We start from the raw sequence: 13,617 nt of genomic DNA on the forward strand, positions 1-13,617 counted from the left end.
CTTGGTAGTCACTACAGCCAGCAGGTCTGACTTTGAATACAGACAAGGAAGAGATCAGTGGGGTAGAAAGTTCCTGTCTTTACATAATCACATCTCAGGATAGGACCATATGCCAGTGATTATCTACAGTGATTATCTGAATAGGGCTCTACCAAATTCATGGTCCTTTTTGGTAAATTTCATGGTCATAGGATTTAAAAAATCTTTAATTTCATGCTTTCATATATTTAAATCTGAAATGTCGTGGTGTTGTAACTGTGGGTGTACCCAAAAGGTAAGTGTATGTGAGGGGAGGGTATTGCAAAGCTAGTGCAGGGTGTCATGGTACTGTCACCCTTACTTTTGTGCTGCTGTTGGTGGCAGCGCTGCCTTCAGAGCTGGGCAGATGGAGAGCAGCGGATGCTGGCCGGGAGCCCAGCTCTGAAGGCGGTGCAGAAGTAAGGGTGGCAATACATTGACCCCCTTTGCAATAGCCAGATTTCATGGTCCATGACACGTTTTTCATGGCCATGAATTTGGTAGGGCCCTAGTTGTGAACAGAGGAGTTAGTCTTACGGGGGCATGAACTTTTCCAGTTATGCTTGAGTTCTTTCTTTGTTTCAGGTTTCACATCTCAGGAGAGAGATCTCTCTCCTGTTTGTTATAAATATTATCCCATAAATATTATTTTTAGCCACATCAGGCATCATTGTCAAAAGCAACTAAGTGACTTATTCTCCTAAGTTTCCATTGATTTTAGTAGGCACTTAGGTGCTCTTGAAAATTTTACCCATCTCTTAATGTTTCGGAATAAAACTCAAGTGAATGTGGTTCTGACTTTCAGCTGTCACTTCAGGTATCGTGAGGCCTTGCTGCTCTGTTCCAATGCAAGTAGACATATTAAACTTGCCAAGGCTCTGTGTGTTACCCCATCATTGGACGGTGGCTTATAGTTAGTTTTTTTGTTCTGATGGTTTGGGAATCTATGTACAATTTGTGAATTTTAATTGATTTTGTGAACTCTATGTACTCTGTATAACCTTCAGTGTGTATTGAATCAGCCATTTTCAAGGGCCATGTCATGCTCTGTCTGGAAGCAGCTGTAGGACAATAATTTCAGAGAAGTAGTGACATGGAATGACTTAGCATTGGTAAAAGAATAAATATGCTAAAGAGATTGGCCAAGCTAAAGGAAGCTAGTTCTCCCAGGTCGTCTGTAGGATTTGGAGTTGGAATAATGGAAATTCCTCAGCAGAGGAGGAGAACAAATTAAGAGGCTGCTGTTTAAAAAATATACATGCTTTCTGAGCTAGGGGCAACCATTTGTCTGCTGGACCTGAACAAGCTGGAGTAAGATTGCTGCAGGGGCAGAGAAAGAGAGAGAGAACCTGAAGGCTGAGCAGGAGTAGAAGGGTCTTGGGACTCTGGAAGGACTGACCAAAAACCCAAAGGGCTCTTCGAGTGGTGAGAACACTGGAAGGAGGTTTTTGGATGGATCTCTCTATTCATAGAGAAAGCAGAGACAGTGGCTGTGTGTGTGTAGGAAGTTAATTTCCCTTGAAGGGTTAAATTGTAAACCAGAATACTGACTAGAATGGAACTCTGGGAAAGTGTGTGCTTAGTCTACTATGGAGAGTTGGAGAGTTCAGTACTGGTCTCGGGACCTACAGCAGCTGAACCATGGAGGTCCCATTTCTGAGAAGGAGTACCAGACTAGGAGTCTGCACTCCAGGACTGAGTCTGAGAAGCTCTAAGCTTGGACTCTGCTCAGATTTAGTGGATTTAGAAGCACACCAGATCCAGTGTCTGGATCCAAATATAGCAATGTGGTGAGTGACTGCGGGGAGAGCTTGACTAGGTCCGTGATGTGGTCCTAATTTCTTGCTTTTCTGTTCCCTTTTGTTTGTGTGACCACCAGACTGATCCCACAGTCATATTTATGAAAGTTTTTGGGGGAGTGATTTCTATCATTTGGTCCTCCTTTTTCCCAGGGTCTCTAGCTGGTTTGGAAAAGGTCAGTTACATCATGGGTAGGTTTAAGTTCCAATCAAACCATGGTATGCTTTAGATGGGCTTTTAGCATTTCTTCCTTGCAGGAGGTGTCCAATATCTTGGTTAGGAATCCTATATGCTTTCACTTCTGTTTTAGCCAAGAAGGTCCTGGGTCAGAGTTGCAGGTGGTGGCTTGGTTTTGCTGTAGTGCTTCTAAGACATCACGTTGGATGAATGGTCTGAATTCAGAGAAGGAAGATATATTGTTGGACCTACATTTATCATATGATTTCTGGTGTCTCAAGTTAACCACTGATGTTGCTACCTGCCAGTGGTTTCCTGGCAGTAAGAATCTTGCTCCTTAAGAGAACAGTATCAAGACAGTCAGTAGTCTGGGCTACTGTGCAGCTATGAGATATTTTCCATCGTATGCATTTAGCAAATCATTGTGTTCTACCAAATTATATGTTAGGATCTTTGAGGCAGAGACAAGTCTTACCATGAATACTTCTCCTATGGTGCTCAGTAGTTAAGAGGCACCATAATGCCTATGTTGATTTTTCTGGTACACTGGCAAGCATTGGCTATCACAGAGTAAGATAAGTCCTTTAAGAAAAAGCATATGTTGGCAGGAAATGTGGAGATTAAAAGAGGCTCCCCAAAATAAGTGTAGGTGGCAGAAAGATGAGTTCTTGAATATGGAGCAGAAGGTCTTACAGTCTGTACCTCATACTAGGGAATTATTTCCTTTTATTTAGCAGCCTTTTCTGCATTCTTGGATTGAGACACCTATTTTCATGGTGGTAGATTCTCTTCAGTGCACAACTGACAATAGACTCATGTAGTTGAAACCAGTGAGAAGGGGGAAAGTTCTGAAAGAACTGGTAAGGTTTGTATTAGTTCAGTATGGCCAAATGCCGTCCCTAGATGTTCGCGTGGGTGCAATCTTTACCCAGGACATTCATTCGTCCATCTCAAGTAGAGAGAAATTTGCGGCAGTTTTCTATCAGCATCTCTATTTCAAACTAGTCTCTCTTAATTGACACAAAAACAATTTCTCAGCTAACGTTTAACAAAAAAATTGAACAGAAAGTTCTGCAATTTGTATTCTATTTAAAGAGTCACTGTTTTTCTTACTGCTTGGAATAGATGTAGAAAATGCTGAACTCTTCTTGTATTGCTAGGGGCTTACATTATGTGGTTCACAGGTTTGATCCTTAACTTATTGCTGGCAAACTGAATTGAAGTTAATGCTTTGTCTTCAATAAAACTTCAACTTTGAGGGCAAACAAAAATGTGTCCTGTAGCTCTAGTAAGTAGTGCTTCATATGTCATTTTCCAACCACTTTTGACAGGGCTTTACTCCTTAAGACTCTCTGAGAGAAATTGTTTTCGGTTGGTGTCAAAGCTTTTATTTTGATGGAACTAAAAAAATGAAATCTAGAAGTTCATGGGGCATAGTGAGGAAGTTTTGCAATGATTATTATACCAAAGACTAATCAAGAACCTATGTGAAGTTATTTTTTTCTCAACCTTTCAGTCCAGTTACGAGTTAGCCTAGGACTTCCACTCTAAGCAAGATAGACCCCCAAATCCCTACTTACTTACAGTATGTGTATCCTGTGAGTTTCCCTGACATACAGACAGTTTAACATCCTCTGGCACAAGCCTATTACACTTCAGAATATTTAGATAATATATTGCTGCTCTGTGTTTCCATACGAGCAGATTTTGCCATTATCTTGCTTCTGTTGGTACCACCCTACAGTAGATACACATATGGAATACAGGTCATGGTATTACATTTGTGTCATTGTAGTTAAGGGTCATTCATCCTTTCAGTGTTTAAGCTGTGGTTTACAGGGGTGGTTTGGTAGCTCATTGGAGGGAAAATATTGGTTTGGAGCAACCAGGAAAAAGCCATGTTTCATTAGTATTTAATAATATTAAAGATGCCTTTAAAGTGGTAGCATTGATTTAAAAATCATATCAAAATTTTATCTATGATTCTGTTAACACCTTAAATAGCACTGAATACATTTTTAAAATCCAATTTATTTCTCTCTGTGCTGTGGACTTCGTGTATTTGTCTCAGCTTGCATAGTGTAGTCAGTTTCAGTTACTCTCCTCAGGTTCACTGTGTGGCACACACTGTACAAGAAATGCCTCTTTGGCTAAAAATCATGAATTTGGTGTGCTGAGATTATTACCATGACTAGCATAAACCAGTAAACCAGCAGTTTTACTGCTACCTTGCCCTAATCTGTCTTTCCAGATGTTTTGTTTTAGCCACCTGTAGTATCTTGTCAAAGGTGAAAATAAATAGCTATATATATCTTACACAAATATATATGTGTACAGTGCCTAATATAGTGAAGCCCTTATTTTATTTTATTAATAATTTTTTAGTAAAGGGGAAACCTTTTTACTGGTAATGCTTATTTGTATAATGTTTAAATTTAGGCCAGATTTGGGTTGACTATGTATAATGCCTTTACGTTAGACTCGTAAACATTGAACTGTTAAAAGTTTATCTCCCAAAAAGCCTACAGTCTGAAGGTGAAGATGCAGTAATACAGAACAATATAGAAAGGTCTTTAAATCATAGATGTCTCATGGATCAGATGGGCCTTCGGGAGGTTTTAGGAGCAGAAGATGGAAGGTAGCTGGCAAATACTGGCTCACGTGTTGTCCCTTACTGAAGTAAACTCTTGGGAGGAAGCTCTAAGGAAGAAAATCTCGAAGAGTTCCTTGTGGAGTTCCTTTTGTATTATTCTCTGTATGTGTGTGAGTGTGTGGGGGGGGGGTGGTGGTGGTGGTCATATGTGGAATAGCGTGTTGTGGCCCCTGAGGGATGCGGTTGTGGCAACCACTGAGATCTATGTAAGGCCTTGTGCTTTTGTGTTGGCTCTAATTTAGAGCCCCTACCCAAGCTGTCTGGAAATACAGCTCAGGTCCAAAGAAGCCATCAGGGCTGCCAGACTCCCTGCTCTAAAGAAAAGATCATTCAGACCCAGGCTGTATGATCTTTCACCAAAGCTGTGCCAGAACGGAAAGGGAATGGGGCATGGCCTGACTTGCTTGTTTTTCCCTGTGACGGCCCTCTTTCTTGGGCAGGAGTCAATGGAGAACAAACCTTGATGATGCCACTCCCCGGCCTTAAATAGTTTTTGCATATGGCTGGAATCCTTTGTTTCCCAGTGTGATTCCCACCCATAGTTAGTGGAAAAATACCAGTATTATCATGGAGTCCAGTACCAGGTGACTTGATCACATGTCCCTCTAGCGATAACTCAGAGGCTGTTTGTAGCATACCCAGGAAGACATCCCAATGGGATATGATTAGCATCTTCAGAGACCTATTGTTTTTCCTAATAGCCCTTCCCAACAGGCCATCCAGGCTGACTGCATTCTGTCTAGTGGATGTTCCCCAGGTGTAAATACATTTATAATAGATGCACAGACAATATTCCTAACTTCAGATATAGAAAAGATACATGCATACAAATAGGATAATCATATTCAATAAATCAGAACCTTTCCAATGATATCTCACATGACCCATCTTGTGTGAAATGCATCTTAGTTATGCCATAATCATATCATAACCGTATCTCCATGAAGAATATGGGGCATGGTGTCAGACTCCCCACTTCCTCCATCCTCCGCACCCCTTGTTCATGTAAGGTCTAGTGCTGTGAAGAGTGCCACAGGCAATGCATGCAGAAAATGCCTACCATTCCTGCAATCCAGATCGGTTCTGATGGAGTCTGACGACCCTGATCCATATAAATTAATAGGACAACACAAGTAGTCCTGGCTAGAAAATCATTCACTTACGAAATTCGGAGATCAATGTGTGTTATGTTCAGTGACTGGGTTCAGCAAGCTGCTTCGTTATTCTGCTATTCTTGCCTTCTGTTCCTCATCTATCTTCTTACTGCTGCTTGCTAATTCACAATAGTTCAGTAGTATTGAATTTGGCACAAGAATGGGGAAACTTTGCCTTCTTTGAGTAGTGTCTCTTTGGGTGTTCTACTTCCAGTGTGCATAAGCCTCTAGAGCCCTTGATCAGAGATTTTTCCATTAGCAGTGTCCATTCAGCCTGCACAGGCACCCTGTGGCTTGTTGTGCTGAACACTGAGGCTATGTAGGGATGTGCAAGCGAACAGCCCTCAGTTTCCTTCTCAACTGCCTCAACCTGAGAAGGAGCCTTGGCACGTCCTCCTGGAGTGTTGTTTGTTTAGATTAGTTGAGCGGTTCTCAAACTTCATTGCACCGCAACCCCCTTCTGACAAGAAAAATTACTACGTGACCCCAGTGCCCTGTGTTACTCAGAATAGTTAGTATTTTAAATAAAAAATGCATTACAAAGCAATATCCATGAAAAGTAGCCACTATTTTAATTCACAATACAATCACAAGACAATCTTTATATCCAGTAGTAAAAAATAAAATAAATATGCACCTAATGGGAGAGGTGAGTTTGCATTGATAAACACAAATCCTTGAAGTGGGGCTCATTGTGGCTGAGGTAAAGACGGAGGTCATCTTCAACAGTGAGACGGGTCCTGTATTTGTTTTTCAATAAAGTCAGTGCTGAAAAGCAGGCTTCACGCAGGAAGGTGGATGAGAATGGCATGAGGGCTTTCAAAGCTGCAGATGACAGCTCTGGATATTCTTCTCACACAGAAATCCAGATAGCAAGAGGTTGTTCAGAATATCTCGGCATCAACGTCCCATCACAGGAACGGTCCATTAATGTTTCTTTCAGTGTAAGTGACAAAACAGCACTTGCAGCCGCTTCTGCATTAAAGAAAAGGAGTACTTGTGGCACCTTAGAGACTAACCAATTTATTTGAGCATGAGCTTTCGTGAGCTACAGCTCACTTCATCGGATGCATACCGTGGAAACTGCAGCAGACTTTATATATACACAGAGAATATGAAACAATACCTCCTCCCACCCCACTGTCCTGCTGGTAATAGCTTATCTAAAGTGATCATCAGGTTAGGCCATTTCCAGCACAAATCCAGGTTTTCTCGCCCTCCACCCCCGCCACACAAATTCACTCTCCTGCTGGTGATAGCCCATCCAAAGTGACAACTCTTTACACAATGTGCATAATAATCAAGTTGGGCCATTTCCTGAGAGAACCTGGATTTGTGCAGGAAATGGCCCAACTTGATTATTATGCACATTGTGTAAAGAGTTGTCACTTTGGATGGGCTATCACCAGCAGGAGAGTGAATTTGTGTTGGGGGGGTGGAGGGTGAGAAAACCTGGATTTGTGCTGGAAATGGCCTAATCTGATGATCACTTTAGATAAGCTATTACCAGCAGGACAGTGGGGTGGGAGGAGGTATTGTTTCATATTCTCTGTGTATATATAAAGTCTGCTGCAGTTTCCACGGTATGCATCCGATGAAGTGAGCTGTAGCTCACGAAAGCTCATGCTCAAATAAATTGGTTAGTCTCTAAGGTGCCACAAGTACTCCTTTTCTTTTTGCGAATACAGACTAACACGGCTGTTACTCTGAATTCTGCATTAAAGGGATTTCTAATCTCTGCCTGTTTTCCAATTCTTTTCAGGGAAGTACTCCTGAAGCTGAACTTTAAGGCTTTTCAGGTGGCTGATGATAATGGATTGCAGGTCATGTTTTGGCAAGGCATTTTCATCCAAAAAGTCATCCAGTAAACAAAACGCTTCAAAACTGCCACTGTCCACATGAGCATACCACAAGGAAAGTTTCTTGAGCCAACTTCCGATTTTCTCAGTGAGAGAAAAGACAGAAGCATCTTGTACTTGAAGTGAGGTATTCAACATATTTAGACATTCAAAAATTTCTGCCAGGTAAGCTAGCAAAGCAAGCCACTTGATATCTGCAAACTTTTCATCCAGCGGGGAATCTTTGTCTGAAAGAAAAATTCTCTCTTCCTCTCAGAGCTCAAACTGATGATTGAGATGAGAACCTTTCCCCAAGACAGCCACTGAACTTCTGTATGGTAAAGTAACTGACAGTGCTCAGCTCCCATCTCATTACACAAAACTCCAAACTTACACTTGTTGTGCTACTCTTGATGAAGTTGGCGATGTGAACAGCTTCACTGAGCACTTGTTTTAGAACGGGTGGCATTGTTTTGCAACGAGGGCTTGCCTGCGTATGATGAGGTGAGTCCAAACTGCTTGCGGTGCAACAGCCTGCACTCCGGTGACTAGCCCGCTGTTTCTTCCAGTCATTGCACGAGCACCGTCACTGCAGATTCCACAGTGCTGTCATTCCAAGTCAGAATCAGAGACAAAAGCATTCAAAGTACCAAGAGCTGTTTCCTTGTAGCATGCTGTGGTAATGACCCGCAGAACAGAAATTTTTCTTGGAGTGTGTTGTCATTCTCAAACGTTACGTATGTCAGCATCTGAGCAGCACTTGACACATCCGTTGTTTCGTCCAGTTGAATGGAAAAAAAGGGACTTTGCCAAAATCAAGCTATCGCTTGTTCAGTCCCGTCATTTGCCATACTGTGAATGCGCCAGGCAAGAGTATTATTAGAGATGGGAATTGAATCAGTTTGAGTTGCTGCACCTTGTCCCATCATAATCAAAAATACTTTCCTGGTACATAGTAGAAAAAAGTTTCTCTAAGTGTGTGAAAAGAAAAGGAGTACTTGTGGCACCTTAGAGACTAACCAATTTATTTGAGCATGAGCTTTCGTGAGCTACAGCTCACTAAGTGTGTGGTATCCCAGTTTTAGCTCTCCAGCATGGCACCACAAAAGATGCCCCAAAGGCTCTCTCATTTGCTTTGGCTGCCGTTCTCAATACTATTTTCTGGCTATTTAGCTCGCCCAGCTTTCGCGGAAAAAAATCAAGTGGTTTTGTTTGAAGAGAACTGTGCCATGCGTGTCTGCACGTGCCACAACATTTTAGATGGTTTTTAGCTCTCCTTTGTCAGAACTTCGCCACACACGGCAAACTGTGGCTGTGGATCCTCCTGAAAACCAGTCCATGGAAATCCATATTCCAAATATTTTGGATCGTATTTGCCGTTTCTTGGCTTTTTACTGCTGTTTGGATCCTCGTCTGCCCTTTTGCTGCAAGTGGCAATCGACTTCTCTTCAGTACTCCCCTTTCCTTCACTTTTCTTCAGAAAACAGTCCATTGTAAAAATTACTTCTGCAGCAACTTTTCACAACGGTTTCAACACAACTTGTGCAGAGTGGGCTGCCAACTAAATACAGGTGCCTGAGTACATGAAGTACCTCAGGAGGTGAAAAACAGGGCAGTTGCAGGGCCGCAGGCACTGGGGGCAGTGCCAAACAAATCTGCTTGGGCTTGAAGTCCTGCCCAGGGCGGGCCTTAGGTACAAGCTTCAGCCCCTAGTCCTCTGCAGAGCTGTCTCTGGAGATTCAGGCTGGCTGGGACTTCAGCCTCCCTTCACCCGTGGACCTCTGGACTGGGGTTTTCTGCCCTGTCGATCCCATCAAAATGCAGTTGTGACCCGCACTTTGAGAACCCCTGTATTAGTTAGGATAGTTAGTTGCTAGTGATAGCTATAGTTAGTTAGTGAGAGAAAAGTAGTGAGAGGATTGTTTTGCTCCTCTCTCTCCCCAGGGAGACTTATTTTTCCTAGCAGGACATGCCTGGGTCGCCAGGTTTCAAATGCTCTCTCTCCTACTGAGAAGCTATACCTGAGTGCAATGACCACTCTAAATGTGTCCGTTGCTTGGGGGAGTCCTAGGTCTACCAGAAATGCAACTTCTGCCAGGCCCTCAAGTCCAAGGCAAGGACGAACTGGGACATAAACTAAGACTTTTGATGATGGAATGTTCCCTTTGACCAACTTTTGAGTCAGGTCAGGAGACCCCCTCATATATCTGTCTCTGGACAGATCCCAGTGCACCTTTAACTTCAAAGCAGCCTTCTCCTAAAAAGGGAAAGAGTTTTGAGGTTTCAAGGAAGATGTCCAAAAAGAGGAGCATTGGAGTCTTATCTTAAGGAGACAGCTCTGGAAAAGCTCAGGTCCTCTATGAGATCTACAATTTCCGAAGCCTCGACCTCTTGACTCGGTACTGTTGAGACAAAGGATTCTTACTCTGGTACCAGTGAGGCTGGAAAGTTCTAGAGCTCAGAGGACAGAGACAGCTCTGACAGAGCCTCAGTACCCTCTGCCAGGGACAAGGAGGGCAAGCATAAGCACTCCGGACTGGCACTGTGGGGCTTAGCCCCGTTGTCAGTACCTAACCATTTGGCACCCTTAGTACCAAGCAAGCTCAGGTGCCAGACACCTGCGACGCCCACTGTCCGCAATACTGTTGGTTTCAGCTACTGCGTCAGTGTGGATCTCCTACTTGGTATCGAAAGATTTCAGATACATGAAGGACCTGTCTGTAACACACAAACCAGGGTTCTCGCTCTTCATGGTACTGAGCATCTCTCAGTACAGAGACCCCAATCTCCAGACCACCGTCTTCCAGTACTGCAGGACTTTCCACCTTTTTCTGCAGGCACTCCTCCACTGGACGACATTGAAGAGAAAGAAAGAGCCTTCCATCACTCCCTCACTTCACTCCATCACTCCCTTCCTGTCCCTCATTAGGGACTGTTCTCATGAGCTTTTATTGAGATGAGAAGTGAATTCTCTCCTATGATTCGGAGCAATGGAGCTGGTCCCTGCTCCTCACAAGGGCCAGAGGGTTTTACTCAAAGTATTTCCTTGTGCCAAAGGAGGACAGAGGGTGGAGGCCAATCTTAGATCTAAGACTTCTAAACAAGTTTGTAGTCTCAAAAGTTCAAGATGGTGACACTGGCAGCTGTAATTTTTTCACTAGAGAAAGGGGATGGGTTTTCATCACCTGACCTATAAGATGTCTATTTCCATATAATGATACACCCATTGTGCAGGAAATAGCTATGGTTCACTATACATCAGGATTATTTTCAATATTGAGTGCTTTCCTTGGCCCCAAAGGTCCTGGCAGTAGTGTCTGTTTACCTCCAACAAGAAAGGATCCTAATCTTCCCATCCATCGATGACAGGCTGCTCAAGGCCACTCCTACAAAGCAGTGCTGTCTTCCTGGATAGGCTCAGAACACCCTGTTCTCCAGTCAAAGACACCTTGGACAGACTATGATTGTTCCTCTACAAGTGTGGAACTCCCTCCACTGGTGGCTAGGAGCAGACTTGCTGTGAGACATTAGACTCCTAGAACAGCCACATGGCACTTTATCTTTTATCTAAACCTCAGCTGACTCTTTGTTCTGTACATTTAATAGAGGCATAGACTGTATTGCCATAATGTCAGTTTTCCTGTAGTTTTATCATGGCAGTCTGTTGGATGCAGTATATTTTGCTTAAGCAGAAACGATGTATGAGGTGCCCTGCAAAATTCTAAGAAAATTCTGATTATGTGAGAGTAGTCTTCAAAAAAACATGTTTCCTACAATGTTTCTGGATTTCAAACCAAACTCTCTATTGCAGTGAAATAACTGGATGTACAAAAGGACCTTAATCGAATCATAGTAGAGAGAGTCAATCTTGCTGTAAGGGCAGGATGTAGTACTTAGCTAATATTTATCTTGTACTATACTAGATCTTAAATGAAAGACACAATTTTAATAATATTGTATTCAGTTTTGACTTTCATCATTTGATGAGACTGGAATAAAAGACCACTTCAGATTGTTTTTTGTTTATCTCCCTCTATTGTCAGAACAGCCAGAGAAAATAAAAGGAACGGCACACAGTCCTTCCTGATCTCCTTCCATCATGCCTATAAACTGCAGCAGTTATTAGGAAAACAGAGATGTAAAAACTGCTGTAGGCCATCTAGTCCTTCCCCAATTCACTCCAGCAACCAGAGGGGTGTACTTTATAGTGCTTTCTGGTCCTTTGCCTACTTTAATTTGAAATGTCTCCAAAGGTTAGACTTCCACCATAGCTTCTTGAAGACTTTGTTGCACTCCTAAGGCCTTGTCTGGACTAGGAATTTGAACTGTTTCTAACTGAGCCAGTTTAAGCACAAATGGTTAAGTGCGTCCATTGCTGATACAAATTCTGAGCACATAGAGGTTTTGCTCTGTTTCCTCACTTGTCGTGGTCTAAAGCGCTGCAGTCGCAATGCCCTCCAGGTTCCTATCCCCTACTTTTTGGCACAACTCCTAGAAACAGCAGATTCTGGGAAATTTCAAAAAAGCTATGGGAGTAAGCAGTTGGTGCAATTACAGTGGCCTATAGCCTTCATCCACACAGCCATTAACACCATGCAGACTGAAATGTTTGGATGTAAGTAAATATAGTTCAAGTGATACTGGAGCATTTTTGTGTGGACATGTGGCAATTCGCAAATATGCTGGGGTGACAAAATGTTTTTTAGAAGGGTAAATTTCTGTAGTGTAGACAGGACCTAATAGATCATCTCATTTTCCCCCCGATAACCTGCTTCGCTTTTTTTCTTAATTTCCTCTTTTGATTAAAATCCTGAATGGTGGTGAGACTCCTGTTAAATACTTGTGCACCTCAGTCTGGGAGAAAATGGAAAGTTAGCTTTAAAAATGTGAGTTTAATTTGGTTTGACATGTTAAGGCCCTTATCGTCTCATAACTATATACAAGTATGTAATATGTATGCTGTACATATATTTTACATTACTGAATGCACACAGGTGCACATTAACAAAATATTGATGAGAATACTGTCGGGAAAATACCTGAAAGAAGGAAAAGCAGAAAAGAAACGGGAGACCAACTGACAAACTTGAAATACACAAGTGCTTCCAGCCCATCTCTGTAAGTGTCTAGGATGGTATAAGGGAAACAGACTGCTAGGGACATAGAATGTATTTCCTATTCAAAAAATGCAAGATCTCCATAAAAGTTAAATACCTCTGAGAAAATTGGTTGTTTATAGAAATAAAATGTATGGTTCAACAGGAAGAGGTATTTATGCTTTTAAGGATGAAACTGAAGCCTTTCTTCTTGTGTGTGTGTGTGTGTATATATTATCCCACCCTCAGCTTTATAGTGTTGACTTTGTATCTGGTACATAAATTCCTCCAGTTTTGATGACTTGAGTTTCTCTACCCATAAAATTCTGCTGAGTTTTATTTTGTATCTAAATGCCTAACTAATTATTGAATTTCTTTTGTTTATATGTACATTAGAAGTCTTATTACTTAACAATTTACATCAGGGAAAACTAGGGAAATGCATGTCATATTTAAATCAGTATTAAACAAAGCCATGAGTTCTGTACTTTTGGGGCGTAGTTTATGCTTGTACAGAAGGGTACCCATTAATTAGGATAGCTTAACATAGATTTACTTGCTGGTAATTTGTTTAAGTGCATAGATTTGAAGAAATTGGTGTCAGTTTTCTAGCCATTGAATGCAACAGTGCAGAAGAGTTAGTGCTGTTTGTCTGTGTTTTGTCAAAGTGTGACTTACTACCTTGTTAAAGTCTTTTCCCTGAATTTTCAGCACACTAACAATTTTACATTAACATACTTACTTTATTTGGAGTAATCCATATGCATAAGCATTTGTCCTAAATGCATCTTCAGTGATAGTGATAGACTCAGATTCCCAGCCCAGTGCATTTCAGTGTTGTCTGCACAGACAACTATGGTTTCTTCTTCAATAGTGTCCTT

At 42.0% G+C, this 13,617-nt stretch overlaps 1 protein-coding gene across 6 annotated transcripts in view; it reads left to right on the forward strand.

The window, feature by feature from the left end:
• The window catches only part of KIAA1328 (KIAA1328 ortholog), a 296,694-nt gene that overhangs the window by 46,482 nt on the left and 236,595 nt on the right, over nucleotides 1–13,617 (forward strand). The window lies entirely within an intron of this gene.

This window comes from Eretmochelys imbricata, chromosome 5, assembly GCF_965152235.1.
Source record: "Eretmochelys imbricata isolate rEreImb1 chromosome 5, rEreImb1.hap1, whole genome shotgun sequence".
Classification (NCBI taxonomy): Eukaryota; Metazoa; Chordata; order Testudines; family Cheloniidae; genus Eretmochelys; species Eretmochelys imbricata.